The sequence below is a fragment of the Lonchura striata genome, chromosome Z (genome assembly GCF_050655825.1).
Source record: "Lonchura striata isolate lonStrDom1 chromosome Z, ASM5065582v1, whole genome shotgun sequence".
NCBI lineage: Eukaryota > Metazoa > Chordata > Aves > Passeriformes > Estrildidae > Lonchura > Lonchura striata.
In genome coordinates this window covers 43,358,776-43,386,318 of record NC_140740.1, presented here as the reverse complement: position 1 = coordinate 43,386,318, position 27,543 = coordinate 43,358,776, and positions in this window count along the sequence as shown.

Sequence of the window (27,543 nt, the reverse complement as noted above, 5' to 3'; positions counted from 1 at the left end):
AAGAGGAAGAGGGGATGTTCAAGATTAGGGCATTTGTCTTCCTTCCCAGGTAACCATTGTGGGCAATGAAAAACCACTCTCCTGGGAATGGATAAATCTCTTCCTGCCTATGAGAAGTGATAAATTCATTCCTTGTATGCTTGTTTGGTTTTGTTTACTTTGTTTCTTTTTGTTTAGTTTATTTTTGGTTTGGTTTTTTTATTTTTTTTTTGTACCTGTGGGTTTTGCTTTTAAACAGCCTTTAATTCAAGTCACTAGTTTTCACACCTTTACTCTTTTCTCTTCGTCATCCTGTGCATGGCAAGTGAATGAGTAACTGTGTAGTACTTAGTGGTATACCACAATATGTGTTCAAATCCTTGATAAGAAAGAGAATTTTACACTGACTTTTTTCCCCTTTGGAGAAGAAGCTTCATATAGAACCTCCAGGGAGTTTTCAGTGATGTTAGCAAAGAAACAAAGAGTAACCTGTCCGCAACTAGTATCAACATCAAATCCCCAAATGATAAGAAATTTATTCTGCTTTTAAAGTTTAAATCAACCCAATGGACCCAATCATCATTTCTTACAGCTTTATAGAAGTAAGCAAGGAAATTCTTATTTATGCCAGTTGACAGTCTGGACTGAGAGAAATTCTGATATATACGATGTATATTCCCTATTTGTTATTTGTTATGGGCATTTTATTGGTTTTATAAAATTTAAAAATGTCAATAAAACAAGAATTTTTAAAAAGTTTGGATGCCATCAAATTATTCTTTGGCAGCACTAACTTCACAATAAGATTGGATTGTACATTAATGCTTAATTTCCTTTTATTGTATTTTTAACTGCCTTTTTATTATATGTGCATTTATTGTTGTGAAATGCCTTGGGATGACTTTGTCAAGAAAGGTGCCATATAAACAAAACAGTATTGATCTGATGATAAACAGAACAACAATCAAAGAAGTGAGATATTTCCTAATAAACTTGAATACAGCAATACATTGTTAATGCAGTATTTTAGCTTAACACTTTTACTGGTTAAAAGTAGCACAGATGACAAGCTACTACTCCCTATGGGATCTTTGATTGACAACTTTACTTCCATCAACCCTGTTCTGCAAACTGTGGTAGAAAGGTTTAATTGTGTTTGTAATTAATTGGATTTTAATCAGACTGTATAAAGAAATTGCAGAATTTTTTTTTCTCTTTATTTTTAAAGCAGCAAAAAGCTCTCTTTCAGCATATTGCTATGGGTACAGAAATATTCATTGCTACAACATTTTGAATGCTGAATTAAAACACATTCATGCTTCAATACAAAATTGGTTAGATTAGTTAGCATTTGAAGAGCAGTTTCAAATATTCCAGAGGAAGAAAGAAAAAAAAAAAAGGGGAAAGGAAAAAAAGAAATAAAACCCCAAACATGAAGCTTACTTTATTTTAAACCATACGTGTATAGTGTCGAATTGAGCTTTCAACAAAGGTATGTTCAGAGCCCTTTAAATTACTTGCATTGAAACTCATAAACATTCATTAATAATTTTCTATGGGAAATAATTTTCAACTTTTCAACGTTGCAGCATCAATTGAAATAATATTTTGCCATATCAGAAAGATAAATCATAATAAGGAAGGCAATTAAAGCAAAGTGGAGAAACAAAAACTTCCATAATGTTATCTCTAAGTACCAACTGGTAATGAACTGAATGCAGAAATCTATGTGGGAGTTCACAGTCTTTTCGATGTCCTCAGGATTGGGATGAGTGGGTTGGCCCTTGTTCCCAGATTCACTACTTCGCTACTTTTTCTGTTTCCCAAGTCTTCATTAAATCTGGGTCTGGAGAGTTTTATGCATGCAAAAAGGCTGACCTAAGACTTTAACACATCTGGGTAGGGAGGCATTTGCATGCTCCAGCAATTATATTTAAAGCCATTAAAAATGAATGAGAATGGGAGGGAAACATGACCAAGAGTAACAAGTGTCTAGCAGAATCACTGGAAAAACAAGACTATGTGCTGAGTGCCAGCAGCACCATTTCAGTGTCCCCATCCTTTTTATAAGCCATGCTGCTGTGTCTGGTGAGATTTAATGAGTTGCAGTGAGTGGCCAATGAAAAATCTAAATGGTGGGGACTTGAGCCAAGGACTTTTGTTCAGGATGTCTGAAGCCCTACATCACTTCTTCCATTTTTGGGTTGCTCTCCATAGCAAACTCTCTGCTCTAAGGGAATTGACAGCATACAATATCCAAACAGGGCTAACTGAATTGTTTGGATGCCTACATGGCTGGATCAATCTCCTCTGGAAATGATATCTCTCTTAATTTGCTTTCTCTCCTGGTACTCTCCTTATTTTTTTATCTTTGCATTATAGCAATGCAGTCTTTCACCTTCTACTTTTGTTTCCCTCCTCAGGCGTTCATCACACAACATCTCAAAGAGCAACATCTCAAAGCAATGCTTGTGGAAACCTTGAAGTAAATCATCACAGTCTCATTTCTCCATATTTTTCTGTCAATCACTGCAAAGAAGAAGGTATAGCAAAGTAATAGTAATGAATATTAAAGGTCAGATCCCCATAATAAATGTTAAAGGTCAGATCCTCAGACAATGCTATGAAACCTTATCTGATTAAGCCTTAGGATTCTACTTTTGCTAGGCAAATGTTCTTCCAGTACACAATGATCACACCATTGCAGACATAATTAATTTCTTCTGCCTTAAGAGTATTTTTTTCCTAAGAATGTGTAGCCAAGTGTAAAAGTCCTTGCTGAAGTTTTGTACTGCAACTTCCAAGTATTTCCCTCTGTCACCTTCACTGCAAAGAATTACTGCTCTGCAAAGCATCCCCAGTAGTGTATGCTTTAAGGTCACCAGTGAAAGAGTTAGATGTCCATTAAGTTATACCTTGCTGATAACAAGATGGATTTAGAAAGTGATGAGAAATGACACAGTACACATGTACATTAAAGCAGATGACAGGAAATTGAAAACATTACTGTAACTTATTAAACATTGATTTTCCAGACATTCCTTGGATATTGTCTGACGAAAATAAATGTTAACGGTAACAGCCGAAACAATCAGAAAGGAATTGTAGTCTTGTTTTGGAGCTGGGAGTGAAAAGCAGGATCAGAGAGCATAAGAGAAATCATGGAAAGTGCAAGTATAGTTACTTGTCTACTTTAAGAAAGTACAAAAATGTTATGGTGCTATTATTGCAGAATAGAATAGAATAGACTAGAATAGAATAGAATAGAATAGAATAGAATAGAATAGAATAGAATAATTTCAGTTGGAAGGGGCCTACAATGATTTACTAATCCACCTCATTGACCATTTCAAGGTTGACCAAAGGGCACACATTTAGGCATTGGGGCATAGTCCACACTTATAGAAAAAGGGCATCAACCACGTGTCTAAGAATTCTGTTTCAGCATTTGTTCAGAGGTTCAGAAAGTCCATGGAAGAGTGGAGAGTTAGGATGTAACTTCTAATTTTAAACTTTGTTCGTGAGTTGTGATGATTTTCCTTCAGAGACTTTGCAGAGTTTTGGCTTCGAGACACCCTACAGAGACTGGAATTTGTCACTTTACTGATGTAGAAATATTAACTGCCTTTATAAATTTTCCCAACTTCATTTATGATTAAGTTGGAAATTTTTTCTTTAATTGAGTATTCTCAGATCAGTCCTCTCCTGAATATTGATACCAGCACACAGGGCTGTTCAGAGTCCTACCCCGGACCAAATGCTGATATTTGTACTCCTATTGATAAGTCCTTTAAAAAATAGTATGGTTTAATTTCAAGTGTCATTTGAACACAAATTGGTTGAATTAATGCAAAAAGCTACAAAGTCAAATATGTTCATTTTAATGAAACTTTCTCCTGAAATCAGTCAGCATTTCCTTCTGAAATAAGCCATTGTTAAACTTCACTAAAGATTTGTGTTTACACTCATTGAACAAATTAGTAATCTTCAGCAGGAAAGAGGAGTTTCTACAAAACAGTGTATAGTGGTTCAACTAAATGAGTGCAAGCACAAGGGCAGTTACTGGTGGGGTCCTGGGGAGGATTAGCAGCACTACACAGGGAAGAAGAAGCATAGAGACTGAAGGGGCTCTGAGATGTCAGATCAGCTCAGGTCACACATGGGGACAGAGGGAACACTAGTGACACCCCAGCTGTGACAGTCTATGGACTGGCAACCTTGATATCATCTGGCATTGTGCACATGTTGGACCTCAGCCTCCCACCAAGACTGATATATTTATTGCCTCCTGACAATTGTCTCATCCTTTCAAGAAGAAGCATAATTTTTGGCTGTTCATGGCACAGCTGGACCTAAAATTATTGTCCCTATGGCAATAAGATATTAGAAAGGATCAGGATTTGGGTACTTCATTTTGGGTACTCACCTCAAAACATTCTTCCCCCTGTGTCCGCACCCTAAATCAGGGTGGCATGGCTCAGGATGACACGTGGGAACACTCTTGCCTTTGAGTCCTATTTAAGGAATGATTGGGAGAGTGCGCTCAGCATAAGCCAGACCTGTGACATAGGCATGATAAAAATTAAATGGTACAGATGATTATGTGCCAGTGCTCCAGCCCATCTTTTCACTCTTTGTAGTTTATCCATACAGATGCACTCTCTGGTGCTTGAATTTGCATTTGAAGTGCCTTCAAATATGTATTAAATATGGACATGCTATTTCATTTATTTTATATATAACATGCAACTTTTCATTCTCCAACAAATACCTCTGCATACAGATTGGAACAGAAAATATCTTTTCAGGAAGGAGATGTGAAAGTACTAAATATATTACTGAAAGTGTAACCTCTTCATCTGATTAGGAATTTGTCATCAACACACTTTTTAAACCTCTGAGTTCTTAGACCTTTTTGGTAGAAAACACTTGTCTGCATTTTTACATGTCAACGAATGCAAACCAAACAAAACAAACGTGTGTAGTTATCATATCTCCTTCTTAAGTATCTGGGGTTTTACTCCAGCATACTTTCTTTTTTCTGTTTTCACTTCCTAGAAAAGTAGAAACAATAGTAAGAAAAAAAGAAACAATAGTAACACAATTTTAAAATGAACTAATAGTGTGAACACTCCCAAAAAATTGAAGCCATTCCTTCCAAATGTGTAGTCAGCAGTCAGGGGGTTTTGGGGTGTCAAAGGACTTGAATATTTTTCACATTCCTAACTGTTGCTGCTGGCTAGGGCATAGGAAATATAAAAAAAGACAAAATACTTTTAAGTATTTATTTTTCTCTGCTTTTAGAATGATCCTGGCTCTGTGGTGTAGTAGGGCTCTCATTGTACTCGTAATGAGCTAAGGATTCTTTGTCTCCATTGTAAGTGGCAATTATGACACCTTCTGTGCTGAAACTGCTGAGTTGCTGGCAGATTGTTTCTGAGATAAAATACACCTGAGAGCAAAACGGCAGCTAGGTAACTCAAAAAGTGAGTAGATGTTCACTGGCTTTGGTGAGTGTCACTGAGAGTATTGGTGCACCAGACTCCTGAAACCAAATTTAATTACAATGCAATTTGGAACACATTCAGACACTGCTTCTATCACTGGAAGTTCTACATATGCATACATTTTATGAAAGCCTTGCCTGGGGGTATTCAGCATAATGATACTTTGAACTAAAGAGTAAACTCCTCTATCCAAAGAAAAAAGGTATGATTCTTTTATTGTTATTTTATTACTATTATTGTTATTTTATTGTCTTTTTCCCTTTTGTGGTCTTGTTTGTGTGAAGGCTGAGAGGGAAGTACCCAAGCTGGGTCTCCCAGTCCTTCATGAAAAGCCATGTTTAATTGTTCTTGAGTAGACAGAAATGCAGTCAAATATACTTACTTACCCAAGGCCCCAGAGAAACATGTTGTTAAAATTCAGTGTTCCAAATACTGAGAACCTGCTCCTGCTTTTCTGGACAGTTAATATTGCCTTAGCTATTTTGACAGTGTAAAACACTCACTTACTTCTGAGAAATCATTTTTTATATTTCCTCTTATACTTCTTTATACTTAGAGCTGCATGAAACAATATACTGTAATATCTAAGGACTTGTGATGGGTTTAGACAGCATCTACAACAATGTCTGAGTAAAAAAACCAAACCCGTGACAATGAGAATTGACTCTGGGTGCATCAAATGATATTCAGAGACTCCCTTAAAAAGTGAATGCCTTCTGAAAAAGGACATCTAGAAACATCCACTGTAATTTTATTTATTGTTTTATGAACAGGTGAGTTACGAAGTTTCACCTCCTGGAAAGGATTTTCTTAAAAAAAGTGGAATTGGTTTAAAAAACCTTAAGAAACAGTTAATGGTTCTGACACCTCACTTCAGCAATGAACATCTCTATTTCTCTAAATCCCTTCTGTTTTGCAATGTGTTGCTCACTGTTGCTGACTATATAAACTCAAAAGTCAGGCATATGTGTAAGTTCTGGCCTATTTGGCATGGGCTACAGATTTAGACCTTGATGATTTTCTACAGTTGCAATGTCAGAAGACATGGCATCCCAGCAGGCGTTTGCTGAAGTATAGAACCCACATCCAGTGCCAGACATGAAATGGCTGTTCCACAAACTACTTCACCGTGTCCTTATGCTGCCAGCCCCTTGGGTTTTGTAAGCTTGATGTCCTACTCTGCCATGAGACCCAGTATTCCATTTAATACATTCAGTCTTAGAGCCATTAGCTACATCTTTTTTGGAGCGCTTTTGTGGTGTTCCAATGCCAGACCTGATAAATAACACAGCAAGGTGGTCCTTGGTCAGGAAAGTAAGAGTGACAAGAATTCAGAGATCCATAAATGTCTGCTCATGACAGCACCCTGAACCATGAGAGTTTCAGGCAACAGAAACAGTGGTGTGACTTGCTTTCCAAAGCTATAATCCTCATACAGTCCAGGGGGAACTTAAAAAATGCTTTTGTTACTAGTGTTAGACACATTAATCTGCAAAAAAAAAAAAAAAAAAATACCATGAGCTCGGCGCAAAGAATGAAGTCTTTCCTAAGGGAAAAGGTAGGAGTAGAGGAGAGGGGAAGAATAAACTGCAATATGCAAGGGAAAAAAGTATTTCCTCATTTGTTAGTGAATTATCCCTCATGGCTGCTAGTCCTGATGCATCCTCTTTAGCTGCATTGGTGACCTCTCAGTGCAAGTGGCAGTCATGTAAAACAAGCAATAAAAGCGTTAGTAAAGTCAGCTATTTCCAAGGCAATTTTTAGTTATATATAGGCAGGAACTACACAAAGATCATTTCTCCATGGACACTCTTTGTGTTCTGAAGTATCTAACTTTGAATGAACACCTTCAAGGGTGTTTTCAATGGCATCCCTTGGTTCTAGTCATGACAGAAAATAAAATGAGATATCCTGAGAAAGGTTCTTACTGTGGTATTTTTATGTCAACCAGAAGGATCCAAAATATATAAAAAAAATATGCTCTTTCCAGTTTGGTTTGGTTTTTTTTTTTGGGGAGGGATGGTACTGGTTTGATATGTACTTGAGTGTCCATACATCTCATGGCTGTTCATACAGCACATTTAAACCTCAGATATGAAGACTTTGGTTGCTGAAAAAAGCCATAATTGCAGCAAAAACTAGCAAAATCCAATAATAATAATACCATATCTTGCAGATCCTGGAATCATAGAGTGGTTTGGATAGGAAAAGATATTTTGATAGGAAAAGATCTTTGGATTGGAAAAGACCCTCCTGTGAGGGAAGGTGACACCGCCCACTAGTGCAGCCTGCCCCAAGCCCAATTAAACCTGGCCTTGAACACTTCCAAGGGTGGGACATGCACAGCTTCCCTGGGCAACCTGTGCCTGTCACAGATCTTAACAAGGAAACACTACACAAGGGATATATCTTTTCAAAATGGCATGATTTACATGACCTTAGCTGTGTAATCAGGAGATTCTACTTTTATCAAAGCAAAAGTAGATCCCTCCTTAGAAAAGTAGTTGTACTATCTCTAAGCAAAACCAAACCAAAACAACTATGTTGGTACTGAATAAAAAGTCTCTACATGGTCTGAAAGAAGTGACAGTCATTAGGTTTTTCCCCCTGTGCTATAGAAACATTAATTAACTATATCTGTGACATTGTATTATTTTAATGTTTCTCTGTGCACTCCTCAGTGCCCGAGTCTGTACACAGCTCATATGCCTACACAGATTTATCCTGATAATTCCTTCTTCTTGTAGTTAGTTATTCCCTTCACTTAGCAGGATGGAAGTGGAGGCACAGATAGTGACTTTTTCAAGGTCATTTTGCAGGTCCCATACTCCAAATTTTCAAATTGTATCTTAAACACAAAATCTTAAAGTTGCTCTTCCTGTTCTCGTGTTTAACAATTAACAAGGACAGCACAACTGGGATATTATAACTGAGTTACACATTTACTGATTACTTAATTATAAACGTAACAGTTCACCATGTTTTCTCCCACCTTAAAAGGACAAGCTGTTTAATTTCAGAGACTAAAGACATTGTTTCCATTATTTTCTTCTTCACATTCCTGCATATTTTTCTTTCTTTTTTTTAATGAATCTACAATCCAGGTGGACAAAATTTCCAACAAGCATAGATGGAAATTAGGCATTTTTATTGACAGTTTTACACTAAACCACCATTGGGGACTGTGAATATCTTCTTCCAAATGTCTTAGTATGGTTAGAGATAATGAAGGTGTCACTGTAGATTTCCAAGACGATAGCATTCCATGATGAACTTTATCTTAAAATAACTGAAAGCGTAATTATCCAGCAAAAATGAGCCTCCAGGGAATAAATTTTCTTGAAAGTGACTGCCCCTAGTCCTATTACAAAAAGGCTGCATCTTCAGCAGACACAGTGTACTGGAAAAGGAATCACAAATATGTCTTTCTTCTCTGTACCTGCTTTCAAAATATTCATGTTCTGTGCAAATAAAGCCTGCTGGTGCCAAAGGCTATGTACAAAATGAGGGTTCTTGCTTAAAAAGCCTACTTTCATTTTCTTCTTCCTTTTTTTTTTTTAAACTCTTCCTTCCAATGACAAGCAGACAATCAACCAAAGCAGAATAATGGAGACCTTTCAACACAGCTCAATGAATGAGTTTCAAGCTGGATCTGTATATTCTAACATTTGTCCTGAAGTAATTAATATACATTTAAAGGAGAATTTTACACTGGACCACCATATTAGCACCTTCTGCTGTTGTTATTCTTGCTAAAGAAATGCATTTCTACACGTTGGGAGCAGAAAATCTCATTCTCACTGTATTCTTTTCAGAAAAAAAAAGGCTTGTGTACAGATTGTATAGCAGAAAGTTTCTTACCAATTCCTTTGACTTTGTTTTCACTCCTTCCTGGTAATTAAATTACTGAACAGAAGCTGAAGTTTCTCCTCTCTCTTGGAAACAGACCCTCAGAATTTCTGATGGCTGCTTTTCACAGCCCTACTAGTGTTTAATCAAAAATAGTCAATGATGGAAAAGAAATGAGCTGGGACATGTTAACCTCCTTGGCTCAGATTTATCAGGGCATATGAGAACAGGAGGAGTGGATAAAAGCAGAAAAACTTTCTCTGTCCCACTTTGCCCATGGGATGATCACTTTGCTCCTTACCTAGTCAGTTTTCTGTTTTAATAGTGAAGATATAAACAGCCCTCCTCTGCAAAAAATGCAGCTTCTTCAGGACAACAAAAAGTACAATGCACTGCAAGGACTGAACTGCAGTGATGTATCTGGATGGTTTTGAATTTAACAAAAAATGAAGACCACATAATGCTAAAAATCACAGTAAAAAAACCCCAAACCTAGACAGACATCTTTGCAGCGGGTGCTGTTGCAGCCAATAGTTTTGAAAACTCAACAGTGTGTATGTTTAAAGCCCTGGAAAGTTACTAACTTTTTCTTCCCACCTTTTTTCTTTGGTTGCTTGGTGGCTTTTTTTTTGTTTTGTTTTATTTTGTTTTGCCTTTTTGTGTTGTTTTTTCTTCCCTTGTGTTTTTCTTTGTTTATTTGTTTTTTCTTGTTGTTGGAGTTGTCTTTTTATTGGTGGGTTTTGGGTTTGGTTTAGTTTGTGTGGTTTCTGTTGTGTCTGGATTTGTGTTTATATTGGTGGGTTTTGTGTTTGGTTTGGTTTGGTTGGTTTTTTAACAAGGATTCGTATGTTATGGAATTGAAATTTGATGTCTTGAAAGCTGTACTGAATTCAATTGGGATTCTTCGGCATGGCATGCTGGCAAAAATTAGGCAGCCATCACCAATCAGTTTGGTTCGTGAGCAATTTGCAGCAATTTCTGAGGCAAGCAGGGTTGCCAAGAGAAAAAGGTATGGTAAATTGGCATGCATGTTGATTTAATACAGATTAAGAGGATATATTACTAATAGATAGCGATATTATAGATATATCACTATAGATATACTGTTTATATAGAATTAGTCTCGGGATGTGAATTCTTACATTTCACCATGGTTTTCTTAAATGAAGGGGATCTCTACCTTAAACTAGAAATGAGCTAGACTGGGGAGCTAGACTGGTGTTCCAAGGAAATCATTGTCACTTCTATTGTCTAGAGAGTCTGTCCAGAGTGCTTTGCAGAGGAGTTTAAATAAAAAAGTGATTCAATCACAGACTAAAAAGTGATAGCACTAAAGAACCCATAATGAGAAAAGCTGTGCAATGAGCTGATATTCAATCTCTTTTCAGAGATAGGTTGTTTTAAGAGAGAACTTTTTCTTAAAAGACCAAATGTCTTCTTACCTTAACTTTCACTCTGACACTAGCTTTTAAAAATAATAACCAGTCTTTCAAAATGTTGAACTTTTCTGGCAACCAGTTTTTGTCCTAGCAGAAAAGGCCATAGTTCACTTTCTGGATTCTTCCAAGTTTCAAACACTGGGGCCAATATAAATCAATGTCATACAAGAAATGTGGTCTTTCCACACAGACCTAATGTTACCTCTCATCTTATTTTAACAAGATTTCTTCCCTTCTGTGTTGCATAGTGAAATTAGAGATGGTGAGGTCAGAAAAGTCAAAAGGTGAAAAAAATCCTTCTGTGGTCGTTTCCTACTAGATCCATCTTGCTCAGTTTGCCTTGAATTGGTTGCCTTCCAGCTCAGTAGCATTTAGATGGCTGGGTGCCACCCTCAGCAGGGTTGAAATGAAGAAAGTGAACAAAATCAGATTATCTTTGCTATTGTCAAAGGCAGATAACAAGGAAGATTAAGCTTAAAGCTGTTGTGCTCATCAGACGTTAAACTCTTGTATTTCCAATTTTGTTTGGCAGCAGTTTACTGGATATATTGCTGACTGCAACAGGGATTCTGGAAATATTTGGTATGTAAGAAAATAGATGCAGCCAATTAGCACAACAAAATATATTTAACATATAAGAATCATCTGATTTAAGTCTGACTACCTAAAAGTAACTAATCTACTCTCAGTTTATCACCCTGTAGGAAAGATATAAGCAAACCTCTAAAAGGAACAGCTCTCCCCTTCAATTTTTGAGGATGGAATGAATTAAGTGTGCCTTCACATGGATTTTTCATGTAGTACAAATGGCTGGTTCAGAATGACACATTTTTTATGTTGCTGAGTGCAGCAGAAATGACTCTTGTGTAATCAACATTAGATGGTCACTACAGTCCAGAGCACCAGACCAATCTTGAAAGTCACTGCTGTATCTAATTCAAGGGATGATGGACATGCAAAAAAGCATTTGGGGCCAGCTCACAAACACCTCCCAAGTGCTCCTCTGGCTCAGCCTGAATCAGTAGGTGTATCCCCCACAGACCCCACACAACCATCAGAAATGTCTGCACCTATGACAGCCTTAGTGTTTTACCCCATTTCATACCAGAGTTCCTCTGAATAAGTCATTTTTTCAGAACACTCATTTCAGCAAAAGGGAAATAAACTTAATGGGGTTTTTTCTCACTTATTTTTAATATATATCGATCCACACTGTTAAGATGAGCAGCAATTGACAGATAGATCTTCTGAGGATATAAGTAGCACCATGATACAGTCATATAGTGTTAAAATTCCTCCTCTGCTCAGGTTCACTAAGGCTGAATGTTTGCTTGCTGCAGCCCTACTTATATTTTTAGGAGATCTCACTAAATTCTGGACAAATAGGTGAGATACAGTAAAACTGCTAACTGCACATTAACTCTGATCCTCAAATGAAGTTTTTCGAGTCTGATAGTGCTATGGAATAGATTGGAGCATAAATCCTCATGTTTTGTGTTATAAACCTACCATTTGCTGATGTAGCCTGGGAAGAAATTTCCCCTCTGGGCAACAATTATCCATAAGATTGGGAGCTTGGGAAATCAGGTATTATATGAGCTCTGGTCTTCTATTGTATTAGCCGTGAAAATCAAGAGAAGGATAATATTTGCTGTCAATCCCCCAAATGAGGCACAACCCACTAACAGATCAAAGACCTGTAAAGCTTCTGAGCATTGAACAGCATTTATTATTATAGATACACTATTGATTCTCCTTACCTCTCCATACTTTTATATGTACTGTCCAGACCAAAAACCAAAAACCAAAAACCAAAACCAAAAAAAAAAAAACCCAAAAAAACCACAAATAACCCCACCCAAACAAACTAAAAAAAACATCAACCACAACAACAACAACAAAAAAAAAACCTAAACCAGAAAAACAGGAAAAAAAGTAAAAGGATATATGCAACTGAGAAATTTAAAGTCATGAACTCAAGGGTTTTGCAAACTAGTTTATTTGCAGATGTTAAGCCAGGAAATGCTTAATGCTGTTAAGCCAGGAAAGTATTGCTAATGCAGATTAAAGCACAAATGCAAAGATGTGTTTTGTAGTAGTACAGGAAAGCCACAGAGGTAGCTTAGCAGGTGAAAGAAATTAGCTCATCAAAATGCATAAAGAAAATAAAATTAAAAATTTGCATGTATAGATATTTTCAATATCCAGTCAGCAGTGCTTATAGGATTTTGTATATCCTTTCTCCTTCAACAATATTTTATAATATTGTAATGTAGAAAAGACCAGAGAGATTATAGTATGACTGTGTGAGAAGAATATAAATTACATGAGGTGGAATTTTGGGGGGAACAAAAAGAAAGTCAAATTGAACACCACATGATCAATTTTCTTTTCTGAAAATAACAAGTGAATAAAGTTATATAATAATGTGTCAGTAACTAATGCCCTTGAACACCAGAGAAATTTGAAAGAGATTTTGTAAAGAGCAGCAAATAAGATGTGAATTTACGATACAAAGTCATATAAAGAAAGTTCAGTGGAGTTTTGTTATTGATTACCAGGTGTAACATATAAGGTATTAAAAAAATGTTTTAACTCTGTCCCTTCCCATCCTACCAAATACATAACCAAAAATCTCTACCTTCATTTCCCCAAGAGGATAGAACATATGCAGAACTCATCCGTTTCTCCCCAAGAACTCTTTGGAATTTATGAATCCACCTGTTTTGTCCTCTGTTACCTTAGAGCCACAGATTAGCTGTTAAATAATATTTTTGTGTTTCTTTTTAAAACAAATACTAATTCTCATTTTAGAGTTAACAGAAAGGAAAAAAACCCAACAGATTATTATTTAGTGTTTTGCTTCTTGGTAAATTATTTTTAATGTTTCATATAAAAAATTGTAAAGTTGCAGGTTGTTTATACTCATAATTTTCTATCTTTTTTCCTTATATTTACTTTTTTTACCTTTTTCTGATTTTTCAATTTCAGAAAAATTGATACAGTAACAAATCCAATCTTAATACCGTATCTTTATATGCTTAATTTTTCAGAATCTCTTCTGTGTCCAGAAAGTAATTAAGTTCCAAAATCTGATTTTGTTTTGGTTTATTTATATTATTTTAAAGTCATAGAGAAATGAGAAATTGAAATTATTAATATCTAAAACACAAACATTTTTAAAAAAGAGGGAAAGTAATATGAAAGTATAAAAGATCAAAAGAAAAATTCTATTTGGGAAACTGCAGGGGAGAGTGGAATATGATGTCTTAACTGCTTTAGTTAAGAGGCAAATATTATTTTTTTTAAATAATAACAATTTTCAAGTATTTATTTTTAGGAAATATATTTTTCAGTAAAAAAATTCTTAATAAAGCAGACTTCGATGTATTTATTTATAATTTTTGAAAAACATAAAGTTATTTTGAAAGCATAAAAATGACATTGAATATATGAGTATTTGCAAAGACACAATAATGATTTAAAAATATATGAAATGTAGATGTCCTGTCTCCATGAGTCTTCCTGGGGAAAAAAAGAATATGTTTTCATTAAAAATTATGAAGAAAATACCTTTGCGTGTACTAAACTCCATGGAAATGAGTAAACAGAGTATTTCTAAGGAGTTGATGAGTGTTAGACCAATACCCCTTTCAAAAGTCTTCATTTTTATTTGTATTTTTATTTTTACCTTGCTGTCAGTAAACTTCCACTGTTATCACACTAATTCATCATCGTTAGCAAGAGGGCTGTTTTAATCATAGTGTCATATACTGAGGGTAAAATTTAACTCTAAAATTTTGTGATGTTATTAACATTACTGAATCTACTGTGGTAATGGCCCCTAAATTGAAAACCTGAGTGGAAAATAAAATTTTAGCTGTAATTTAATTTTTATAGCCTTTGCCCACCAGAACCTGATGCAAATATTTATTTCAGCACTAACGCTGATTACTGTTATTTCATTCATACATATTTCTCTGATCACTTGCCAGTTCAGCTACTGTCTGTCCATTCATAAACAGCAGCATATAAAGAGGCTGAAAACATCATGATGCAATGAAGCCAAACAATATTTTTTTAAAAAACATAAATTTCTTACTTTTTCTCACAGATCTATAGACTTGCTTGACTACCCTGCTTTTAAAAACAGGCTGCGGTTGCACAAAGAAAGTGTAACAAAAGGAGGATGTCCATCCTGAAATGAATATGATGTTTTTCTTCTGAAAACATAAATACTCTGGTCCTGTGTATCCAGGTACAGGAGTAGCAAAGTGAAAAGTAATTTCACATTCTGAGATACAGTGATGCTCTTCTTTGGTTTCTGGGGTTTTTTTAGGTGTTTTTTTTGTGGTTTTTTTTGTTTGTTTGGTTGGTTGGGTTTTTTTTGTTTGTTTTTTTGATTTTTTTTTTTTTTGTTTTTTTTTTTTTTTTGTTTCCCCTTCCCCAGAGGGGGGAAAAAATTCAGCAGTTAAAAAAAAAAAATTAAAATCGAATTGAATCTCTATCTCAATTTTTCTGAAAGCAAATTCAGTTTCTGAATACAATTTGGTTTTTGTGGTTTTCTGATGTAAAATGGAAAACACATGGGGAAATTTAAGCTAGTAATTTTTATTTCTCTGGTAAAAAATTTGGACAAACTTTCCACATTTTACAACACATATACTTTAACACCTTAGTAGAATCTTATAAATAATGTTTAATATATGTTTATAATATTATATATATTTTATTATAATATATTATATAATAAAATATTTTATATTAATTACATATTAAAATATTAAAATATTAATTTTTGGAGGAGGTTGTTTTGTTTTGTGGTTTTGTTTGTATTTTTTGTTGATTTTTTTGTTGGTTGAGTTTGGTTTATTTTTAAATTTTATAAACCTGTTTTAGCCTTTTTTCTACAGATAATTAATTTTGTATTTCTTATATTTTTCCCTTAAATTTTCAGAAATTGAGCTTTTATCTAATTTAATGGAAAAAATTGAAAAGATTGCATTCTTTCCCAATGCTTTACGCAGACTTATGAAGAAAATATAAAATAAACATTGTATAATATTTATTATGCAACTAGACTAATAGGGAATAATAATTTCATTTTCTGCTTCTTTAGATCTTGAATTTTAATCCTGATTTTAATTTTCAGAAAGACGATATTTTCAAAGATGAACTACAATTCATAAGAAAACAATGAATAAGACAATTTTTTTTTTTCCATATAATACCTATAGGCACAGTTAAGGTTAGTCTCTAATAAAATCTAAAACTCTGTATCTTTCATATACTTTTGTAAGCAAAAACATCCCAAAGGAAAATATTGGTTTCAAAATAGAACCACAATGTTATAGGGGAAAACCATCTCCCATCCACAGGAAAATCATGATTGACCAGTTATTCAAAACAAGTTCACAGAAAAGGTGGCACATTCTGTGCAAATGAGAAGTGTGTGAACTCCTGGTCTGGAGCCAGCCAGCATGGAGTGCTAATGCAGAGGTATCAGAATTGCAGAGCAGTGGATGGCCACTGGGATGTGTGGAAAAGCTCAGTACCATGGACAGGTTACCTCATGAGCCAAAGGCATTCCTGGAGCAAAGACCAAAAAACTGAACTGAGGGCCTCTGATAAAGCTTTCAATTCAATTTTGCCTCCTCATGTTTTCTCTGGAGGGACAAAGAAGACAAAGTTCAAATCAACATTTGGATTTTCCTCTTCTGCCCAACTTTCAGTGAAAAAAAATTAAGGACTTTCAAAAAAGAAAAAATTCCCCATTTCTACAGGAAAGAACTAACTGAGATACAGCAAGTGAGATATTCAAATTTACTGAATGCTGAGTTTGTAAGCCCCTGTTTAGCTGATAACACAACTGCATAATATCCAACTTCTGCACAAATCATATGTGCAGACTGTGGGTTTGGATGTCAATTGTGTCACTGCAAACCTGTCCAATTTTATCTCGGAGATATAAATGTCTCAGAAAGTTTTATTCCTATAACAGCAGATCTTTAATTAAATAGAATATTGTAAAATAAAAAAATGCATCTGTAAACATGCTGGAGGGCAGAGTGACATATTTTTTTGTATGATTTTAATAAAAGATATGTTTCTAGTTAAATCCCTGTGTGAGTAATCTAATATATAAAATGCAGTACAAGAAAAAAGTGTCTGTATACCACAGCTTAAACCAATTGTGCATTTTCATTTCAAAATAATTACTGTGCCATTTCTTCTTCTTCTTCTTCTTCTTCTTCTTCTTCTTCTTCTTCTTCTTCTTCTTCTTCTCCTTCTTCTTCTTCTTCTTCTTCTTCTTCTCCTTCTCCTTCTCCTTCTCCTTCTCCTTCTCCTTCTCCTTCTCCTTCTCCTTCTCCTTCTCCTTCTCCTTCTCCTTCTCCTTCTCCTTCTCTTCTCCTTCTCCTTCCTTTTTCTACTTCTCCTCCTCCTTCTCCTTTTTCTCCTCTTGACTCTTCAGACTTTTTTTGAAATGGACCTAAACTTACAAAGTACAAATTTTACTTTCCCAGATCAGAAGCAACATTATCCTTGTAAGAGTAAAAATAGGCCACTTGAAGAAAAGCGTCCACAAAAATCCCTTTTGTGGACAAAGCTGAGTGATTTTTTGTGGTTTGGTTTGGTTTGGGTTTTTTTTTGGGTGGGTTTTTTTTGTAGATTTTGTGCACCTATTGTTCCTAAGTTAGACATTTCTCTTACTTTAAAAAAAACTTTTTAATATTCTTCTTACTTATTTCTATCACAAAAGTTTAATATTTTTCTAATAGTCCTTTAAAAACACCCTCTAGAGAAGATATATTAGCCATTTAAGTGCTAATAATTCTTTAAAACTGTGCCTAAACCTTTGCTTCCCTGACAATGAATTCCACTGTCTATTTGTACTTTGTGTGTAAAATATTTTTTCTTGTCAGTTCATTTTCAGTTAACTCTGTTTCATTTAATATCTCCATAGCCTTGACTGCTGCCTGGAATAACATCTGTCTACTTATTTCTGTCTTTTTTTTCTGTGACATGATTCTCCTGTACACCTTAGTAGCTTCTCACCTATGAAAAGCATCTTAAAATCTACTAGAGTTGATTAAATTCCCACACTTATTCTCAGCCCAAGGGACCAGACAGACAATTTTAATTTTTCTGCTAAATTTTCCAGTGTCGGGTCTTACAGAGAACTATGGAGCTGCTGGTACAGAACTCTGATGCAAGGACCACACAGACCTGTAAAAATTCAGACAAACTGAGCTCATTCTCCAGGGTTCAGCTGGTTCTCCTGTAATGCACACATCTGTGTGTGCAGATGTGCTTCAAACTATAGTAATACCATGGCTATTCTCATAGATATGCTATTACCTCTGGGTTTGAGAAATTCAGAATACACTGAGATGCCTGCTTCTTTCTCTCATTAAATGTATGAAAAGAAATCCTACATTTATCTTTTCTGTTCGTTCAAATATATTCCCCATACCTTTCTTCTCTTTATATTTTTCCCTCCTTTGCTTAAACATTGAAAACGTTCTATGGAGATCGAAATTGCCCTTGGTTTCACCTATAAGACACAGTTTAGACTTACTTTTCCTGCTGTGAAAACAAAGGGTTATAATAATTCACAATCTATAACTGCAGCAGAAATGCCTAGCTTCCCTCTGCAATCCCAAGCAGACCTTTCCCTGGGATCACATGCTATTTAAAGTGTTTCATTTTCTCCTGGTACAAGCAGAAGCCTCATCAAAACTGTGAATTTCAGATAAGCGTTTATCAGACTTTTGCTGTAACCATCTCAGAAATGAGCTGTCATCAGAAAATTTAATCTGTCTCTGGCTGCTTTAATTGTCAACACCATTTCTGCCAAATCCTTCACAGTCCTCATAGCATGGAAAGTTTCTTTAAGATTTTTAATTCAGTCAGCAAAGATTGCACACAGTATTTTTTTTTTTTATATTTATGACTTACACATTTAAAAAGGTGGAGGATCTTGATTGAACAGCTGAATTATGGAAATTCAACTGCATCACTAGTATTAAATACCAAGCCTGAAATATGGAAATATGTAGGTGAGAGGGTTGTTGGGGAGAACACTGTCAGCCAGAATAAAGCTCTGGAAGATATTTTACTTTATTTGGAGTGACGACAAATAGAAACAAATTTCTTTAGTGCTTTGGGTCATGTGATTTTACTGGTGCCTATAAATATTGCAAACAGGCTCAATTTTAAGCATGATGAAGGACAAAAAATTATGGTCTTATGGTTAAAGTTGCCATAGGAGGCCTCAGCAAAGCTGGGTTGAGTCTTTTATTTTGCCACAGGCTTTCTGTTTGACCTTGGGCAATTTGTTTTGGCCTGAACTCTCAAAGGATTCAATGACATAAAAATGTTTGGAGCCTGTGGGAATGAGGTACCCCAAATACCAGGTCCTATCCACAAGAACTAATTATTACTGGTTTTATCTGCCAGGTGTTTGCTTATCCTGGGAGCACTGGGAGATCTTTGTACACTTTCTCAGAGTCCATTTCAAATCTGACATTACCAACTGGGTATTTTTTAGGTGTCATCTAAAATTCTTCCACTGTTAAGGTCCTCTTGCAAACCACTTATCAATATGCTAAACAGTGTACATGCTATTTAAACCAAAATGGCCCTTTTCTCCAATTAGTCCTTTAGTTTTGGCTTCTGACAGTGAGCTCATAAATCTGGAGCTAAGTGGACAATGTGTACTACACAATTAGGTAAACAGAGTATGCCTTTATCTCTCTCTATATATATACCTATATAACTCCCTGTGCCTATATGTCTATATAATGTAGCTTACTACAATATAATACATATCCAGATATATATCAGTGATTTTTATTATATATATCAGTGAATTACATATATACATATATATATATATATTTCAGTGAGTTATATGTATATCAGTCAGGGACTATGATTACAGCTTTGGACCTTCCTGACACAGCACACTTTTTTCTGGTTAATTTAGACATTGATAGCATGTACAACAGCAGCTACAAGACTTTCCCAAACGATCTGTTCCAAATACAGTTAAACACTGGGATAAGACCTTTTGAATTCCTATCCCTGGACATCTCTGGGAGATGTTTTAAACACCTCCCGCAGATGTAAAAACTTTGACTGGGAAATAAATTACTAAGTTATGCCTGTATTAGTAAAACTGTGATTCATGGACAGCAGTGGGTCGTTAGGCACCAATAAACAGTCCTAGCTGATGACTATACTCAGCATGTGGTGGGAAACTATAAAACAATAGAATTAGATTTATCTAATTCCAAAAAACTAATTTGATGAGTTTGGCTTCTTTGTCTTTATTATTTCACATGGCTGGCATTTGAATTTCTTTATTTTTGTGAAACTTGTTTTCCTGTATGAGTATCTTGCAGAGTCCACAGTAATCTGTTTTTACTCTGAATATGTGCTTGTTCATTTAGTTGTTTGCTTTGGATAATTACATCCCTCCTGCCATATCATTCCCTTTTGTAAACTATGGGAGTTACTAATACAGCATGATTTGCAAATTCAGATTATTCTAAATGAATATGCTATTTGAAATTCACTTCATGCAGTTTCAAGCATCCAAGTTTATAATATGCTTTTGCATTCATGCCAGTAAAGATCAAATCTGAATGCTCAAAAAAAAAAAAAAATAAAAGGATGTATCTCCAATGTATCCCCATTTTTTCCATCTGATTTGAGCCTTTTATTGTTATCCTAAGGGACAGCTGTGTCTGATCTTGCCCCAGGTTTTATGGTTGTGACATGATTTCTCTTGTTGAGGGGTTTGAAACTATCAAAGGTATATTCTAGCCCTCCCAGCTTGGTTAAGGCAAGTTCTAGAATGTCAAAAATTTGAACATAGAATAACTAACTTTCTATTGTGACCCAATTTAAAATGTGAAATTTCAAGGGAAAACTGAAGCAAGTGAAAATTAATATCTCATCTATGCATTTGTGTTCTCCCAGAATATATGTGTCATCATGCTCACTATGAAAGTCAAAAGGAACTTTGTTTTCAATCCAGCAGGTTAAGAGAATGTCCTAGGCACCTCTGATGGTATCAGCTATCATTTCTGCCCGGGTGGAATTTTTTTACTTAGGTTCTTAGGAAGATGTAGGATATTTGGGTTGCAGTGGAATATTTCATGACCCCTGCAAGGCAGTCACCATATAGGTTTCAACCTGTCAAAGTTAGGAGTTGATGTGTTATGAATTCAGTCACCAGATGCCTCATTTCTCAGAACACGTAAATATTGAAAAACAAAATCTAAGCAACTGATACACTGTGTACCATGCTCAAAGATATGGAACATATTCCACTGCAAATTTTCTGGAAAGCGTGGAAGTATCAACGGTTAATAAAGTCCCAGAGGAAGTCTTGTCCAGTGAATGGTTTTAGGAAATTGTAAAAAATCCCCAGAGGAACTGCCAAGAGAGTCATTAACATAATGATGATACATTTTTCTCACATTCAAGAATGGATCCAACAGGGATTCTTGATGTCACAGACACATTGTAGTGATATCTCTATATTTAAAAAATTTGAGTGGAAATTTACAGACTGTCTTGGTCAATATCAAAATTAGGAAGAGTTTCTACATGACTTGTGTTTTCACTCAGAATTGTGATGCTACTTTCAATACCCTCTCACCTCTTTTCCTTCCAACTCACCTGTCATCTCACTGCTTTAGCCAATTGTCTAAACATCACAGAGCACTAGAAATGGTTTTTTTGGCATTCCTTACATATTTGCACCATTCCCCACACAGTCAGATCAGGGAATTCTGGGGCTTTCTCTGTGTCCTAGAAGATGAACCTCAAGAGAGCCAAAATGGGAGGACAAATACATAACCCAAGGCAGAAAAATATGTTACAATTGGATGACGACCAAATTAAAATGACCTGTGACATAGCCAGTGTTATTCCTCCAGGTCTTGATTTCCCAGATCACCCAGACTGGGATAATGGCCAGGCCTACCATGAAGTCAATCCTGCTGGATTGCCTGGGTTTTTGTCCTGTGAAAATCAGTGCAGAGGAAGGAAGAGAGTGAAAGTATTGGTACAAATTCAGGTCTTGTTTCTACTTAGAGTTAAACCACACCTGAGATATATATCCTTACCCAAAGCCCAGAAGTGTTCCCAGGTTGTCTTGCAGAGACGGAGAATGTTTGCATTGAATGTACTATTAATAGAAAAGGCCTAATGCCATTAGCAGCAGTGTTTATAATCCATACACACAAAGAACTACAATGCACTGGTCCATACTGCAAAAAAAAAAGAAGTTCTAAAATGTAGGACCAATGGATATATTATAATCTCTCAAATAATGCTGGCTAGGGCACTTTCTAACTGATCCTGTTCCAAGTCTGAGAACACGTATTTCTGTAAACAAAACAGAAAGCATCTAATCTTCATTTACAGATCTTCACTGAGTGAGAATCTATGGGAACAATAACCTGTTCTGTTGATGAATTAGACTCATTGTGTGTTTTAGACCTCATTGCTTATGTGAAATGGTTTCAGAAAGTGGAGTTACACAAGTAGACAGGAGGGGACTGGCCAACATGAAACATGTTCTCTTTTTCTCCATACCATTCCCCCATCATTCCCCTTCCATATCAGTGAAGCCTCAGGTTTTAGCTTTTGTATTTTTCAGATTCTGCACTCCTTTAGTGTGTAATTCTGGGGATAGCATTAGGGGATAGTAAGCTCTCTTCACAGAGTAGGTAAGCAAAATAATTCTTTCTCTAGCTGGGGACCAAGGACAAATGATCCAAATCTCGGGCCCAAGAGCATAAAAAATGGCAGAATGAAGAGAGAAAAACAAGAAGAATGAGACTTTATAACCTAAAGCTATAAATGGACAATTAATTCCAACATGCAAATGGACCAAAACTGATAAAAGTGAGAGACCCTGTGACTGGTCATCCATTTTGTGACCATTTTGGCTCATCTTGAGTGTAGCCCTGGCCAGACTCTTCTGCTGCCCAAGGTGGATCCATTGAGACCTTTTAATAAATCCCTGCTTTATTCTTTAACTCCATCTAACCTCTTTTCTAGGTCAGCCTTCACCAGGCATCACCAGAGTCCCCTTAGCTGAGAAAGGGATCCTCAGGTGTCTTGGATCCTGTGCACAGGCAAACCATCAGGTTCAATGTCAACATTTAAACACTGAATTGTCACTTCTCTCTTTCCTGAAGGAATTTATCCCCTGAGATGCTAAGATAATAATATAAGCATACAATGAACCATTAAAGGAAATAAATATAATAAAACAAATTATCTGATTAAGTAATTTTAAAATAAACTCTTAAGCTAAGGATGTAATTCTTCTACTTTTATTAACTCACTGTTTGCCTATAAATTATTTTCTTTTAATAGCCAGTCACCTTGGTACCTTAATTTAGTCGTTTTTTTGGTTTGTTTGTTTGGTTTTTTTTAAGTCCCATCATCTTGGATTTTTGATTGTGTTTTTTGGTTATATGGAGATTTTTTTCTCTAGACAATGCATCTCAGAAGTTTTCATGCATCTCCTTGACAGATACAAACATTATTCCCATTGTGTCCTTACTGAATAAAATATTTCGAGTGCAGAGCTAGCACTGGAAGATTGACTGTATTCCAAATGAACTTTCTGATACCAAATGTAAAACTAGGGGGAACAGAGCACCAGTAATGAAGTGAAATACAAGGTTAAGTATTGGAAATTAATTAGTGAGTTCATCAACAACAATTCTTTGATGGTCTGAACTGCTTCCAGAAAGATAAGGAGAGAACAATTTGAGAAAACAACTGTTTGAGAAAACAATTAAATCCCATCCCATACTTGCATAGAATTATTTCATATTCACATGCAAATCTTAAGACATGGATACACTCAAAATACTAATGCCTTATATATGCGCAGACCGTTTCTGCTCTTGTCAACACCGCAATAAATCAGAGGTAAATTAACAAGGGGACTACAATACAAAATTGACAAGAGGTCTACTGCTGTGATAATGAGGAAATTCAGACCATGTATGTCTGACTTTCATCATCCATATTAACAGCAGTAACATATTTGTTACTTACAGATCTTCACTGTTTTGGATATTGCATGAACATGTAACCAAACTTTACTAGCAGGAGTCACTCACCCATACAATATGGCTGGACAGTAGAGTACCCATCATATTTCTAAGTGGACCTATCTAGATTCACTTTCATTGTATATTTCATTGTATATCAATGTGACTCCATCGTAGCTTCCGAGAATTTATATAATAAGCTTCATTCCTGCTGTGCTACTTAGTGGAAAAGGACAGGGATTAAAATTGAAATCCTCCATGGGTGTTCAGGAACAAGTAGCCAACACAGCAAGTAAAACCAGATCCTTTTTTCTGCCTTCCAACTAAACCTGTTGGCTCAACCCACCGATAAGCAAGCAGGCAGACAACAAGTATAGATTGATGCCTGTTAGTGTTGTTTCCTGGCTGTTCCACCTTTCATCTTTATCTGGGATCTCAATAAAGAGATATTGAATTGGAGTTTGAAGAAGCTGGGATCTTCATCATCATGATATCCTTGCTGTTGAGGGAGAGAATCCCAGCAGGAGATGCTGCTGCTGCAGGCAGATGTTAACACTGCTGGCTGCGTGCCTGCGGCAGCACATGCTCCTGCAGAGCCCCTGCCACAGCTGTCACCACAGAGCAGCAGAAGCCTCATCCACCAGGTTCCCACATGCACTGAAGTCACTGGGAGTTTACTCCCCAGCTGATATTCCTCTCTTGATTTAGAAGGAAGCAGAGACTCATTGAAGTCACCTTCTTTTGTTGCCTGCTGTTCTACACCACTTTGAATTCCTTCCCTAGGATGGGGCCTATGTTTCACTGAGTTTCCTCACTGATGCCACTCAGATAGCACAAGCTGGGATATGAGCAAAGAATGGTCTTAAATTCCTCCTTTCAGTGAATAATGGACTGTAGAAAAGAGTTTATTGTTTCTGAGAGAATGTTATGTGATGACTAAATCTGGTGAGGAAATGGCCATCCAAGCATTACTGTAATAATGCAAGCACTGATTTATTTATCCTTTGATGAGGTTCCAATGAATCAAGTTAGAGACTCTTTATTGTTACTTTTTACTAGGCAGGATTTTGGCAACTTATTTGATGTATAAAATTATAATGCTTTTAGCTATCAGTTTGATCTTTATATTTTTTGACGCAGTAAAAAATGAGAGTGACAACAGGCACATGTTTGTGATCTGCAGCAAATGCTGAATGAAATGTGCAGTTTTCTCACATCCTCTTCATGCTGAATAATAAAGATGTGAGATTATGTCTACAGGTAAGAGTGAGTGGATTCAAGACTTTAAGTTGAGACTCTGGTCCAATTTCACATCAAAATTCCCTATATATTCAGTATGAAGAAGCAGCATACACCAGCAGGGGGGGATTACAATGTGAGGCATTAAGTGTCTCAATTAGCAAATAGAAGGAATCCTCTCCAGCTTGTTCATCTTTCTTCCCAGTGCCATAGCATATTCTTCTGGGAATCAGAGTGCTAGGCTCTGGGAATCAGAAGAAACTGGTATTGCACACACAAAAGTGATTTGGAATCAATTTCAAATGTCTGATGGTGATACACATGGCTTCTGCCCTTTCCAAAGGAAATCAGTTGAAGACAGCCCAACATAAGCCACAGAAATTTATTCATCACTCTGGCTATTAAAAAAAAAACCACAGTAATACTAGAAAAAAAAATTCTGAACAATTAAGTCTCTGAATTGCAAAGGTCCCTCTGGTCAGTGTCCTCAGGCACTGCCCTTGTAGGGCAGTGTCACTGTTTTATGTATATTTTGTGAAATATGTGTAACTTGCAACTTCACTCCCCTTCATATGTTGGAAACAATATTTTTCTATGACTGTATCAGTAAAGTCAATACAATTTGGATCCAGTTTCCTGAATTCCCCTACTATGCTTTAAACTGATTCCAGGCAAGCAGCCTCTTAGACCACCTCAGGTGCCAAAACTTTCTAACATATTTCAGTGCACTGATCAATAGAGTTGTTTTTATTTTTATTTTTTTATTTTTCCTTCCTAGCCGCACAAGCTACGCAAGGTGAAAAAAAAAAAAGCCACAAATTAATATTTATTTTGCAACATAAGTGAGCCCAGCACTATCTACAAATGTTATAATTAATTTGGATTAATTTCATGTGCAAAGTTTGGCTCTGAAGGTGTTGATGGAGTAATACATCAAAGATGCTTCACCTCTGTAAAAAATCAATGCTAAAGTAACCTTGATTACTGTCTCTGTTGATGTCACACATAACACTAATCAGTCATCATTTGTACTGAACATTATCATGAACAAATATTTGTTCTCTTATTGATATTTTTGAGACCCTGGGATAAAATTCACTGCATCTCTCTAAGAGGAGGTTTTCACCTTAGGGAAATTGTGCATGTTGTTCAAAAGCACATGGTCTAAGAGGAAGACTGAATGAATCCGAAAATCAAAAACAAGGAGACATACACTGCCATGGAATAATGGAGCACTTGCCTTATTCAATTTCTTCTCATCTTCCCTGCCTCTTCTTCCTTTTAATCTTTAATCTTTTTCTCCTCTATTTCCCCCTCTATCTCACTCTTTTTTTCTTCTCCTTTCTTGCCTTTTCTTCTCACTTTCTCACCCCCAACTGAGGACTAGAAAGTACATTTGACAGTGGCAGATTTCTGGAGGGAATGCTTTGCAATACAAGCAGGGGATCTCTAGAGATGCTGGGTCTGAAATACCTGACCTGTGCGGTATCTAAGCCAAATACAACCAAGCAAAATATCAAAGTGAAAGCACCCAGCTCACCTTTAATAAGGCTTGCGATCGATTTTTGTGATTGCTCCTTTTATTCTTCAGAGCAAGCAAACATCTGCCACCCAGCTCCTGCTCTGCTGTCCCCTCCTTTTTGATTATTCTTATTACTTTTCAGGCCCTCAGGAGTCCCTCCTCTCACCCTTCAAGTTCCTGTAACTGATTCAATCCCATTTATTTCAGTGCAGCAAGTTCATGCCGCTTCAAGCACACCCTGAAAACAATTTCTGTATTTATATTGGCTTCAGGGAATCTTGGATCAAGCTTTCAAGTATTAGCAAGGATGGGTTCACATCTTACCTGGGCACTCCACAAGGTGACTCTTGACTAAGATTGTATTGAGGTGGCAGCTCTCCCTCCCTAGCCCTGTCTCAGCAGGCAGCTGGAACTGACACAAGGGCTGCATGCACATGACGGCATGAGCCCTCCTTGGAGTTTGTCCCACCCATGGCCCTTCTTCCCTGCTTGTCCACACTGAAGAGTGTTTTGGCTTCATCCATGATTTATTCTCCTCCTTGAAGAAATAAAAAAATGGGTAGGGATGGGGTCAGTGTACAACCAGGTATCATTGTATCATGGATACAAGGCTTAAATAACAAAAGAACATGTGAGGAGTTGGATTCCAAACCAAATTTGTTCTTGCATAAGGAAATCCTCTATGGATCAAAGTTATAACTAAGTTATTCCACCTCTACTCACATCCCATCTTCCTTTCTCCCCCCATATATTCACTGTGTATATTCCCCCAGAGATAAAGTCCAGTTTATGTATTTTTGTCATGAGAACAAATGACAGATAAGAAAAGTTTGTGATAGCTTCTTATATTTTTCTAGTTTACATAGAATAAATTAAGTCAAAACAGAAAAATATCTTAAGATGCTTCTGTCACAGAA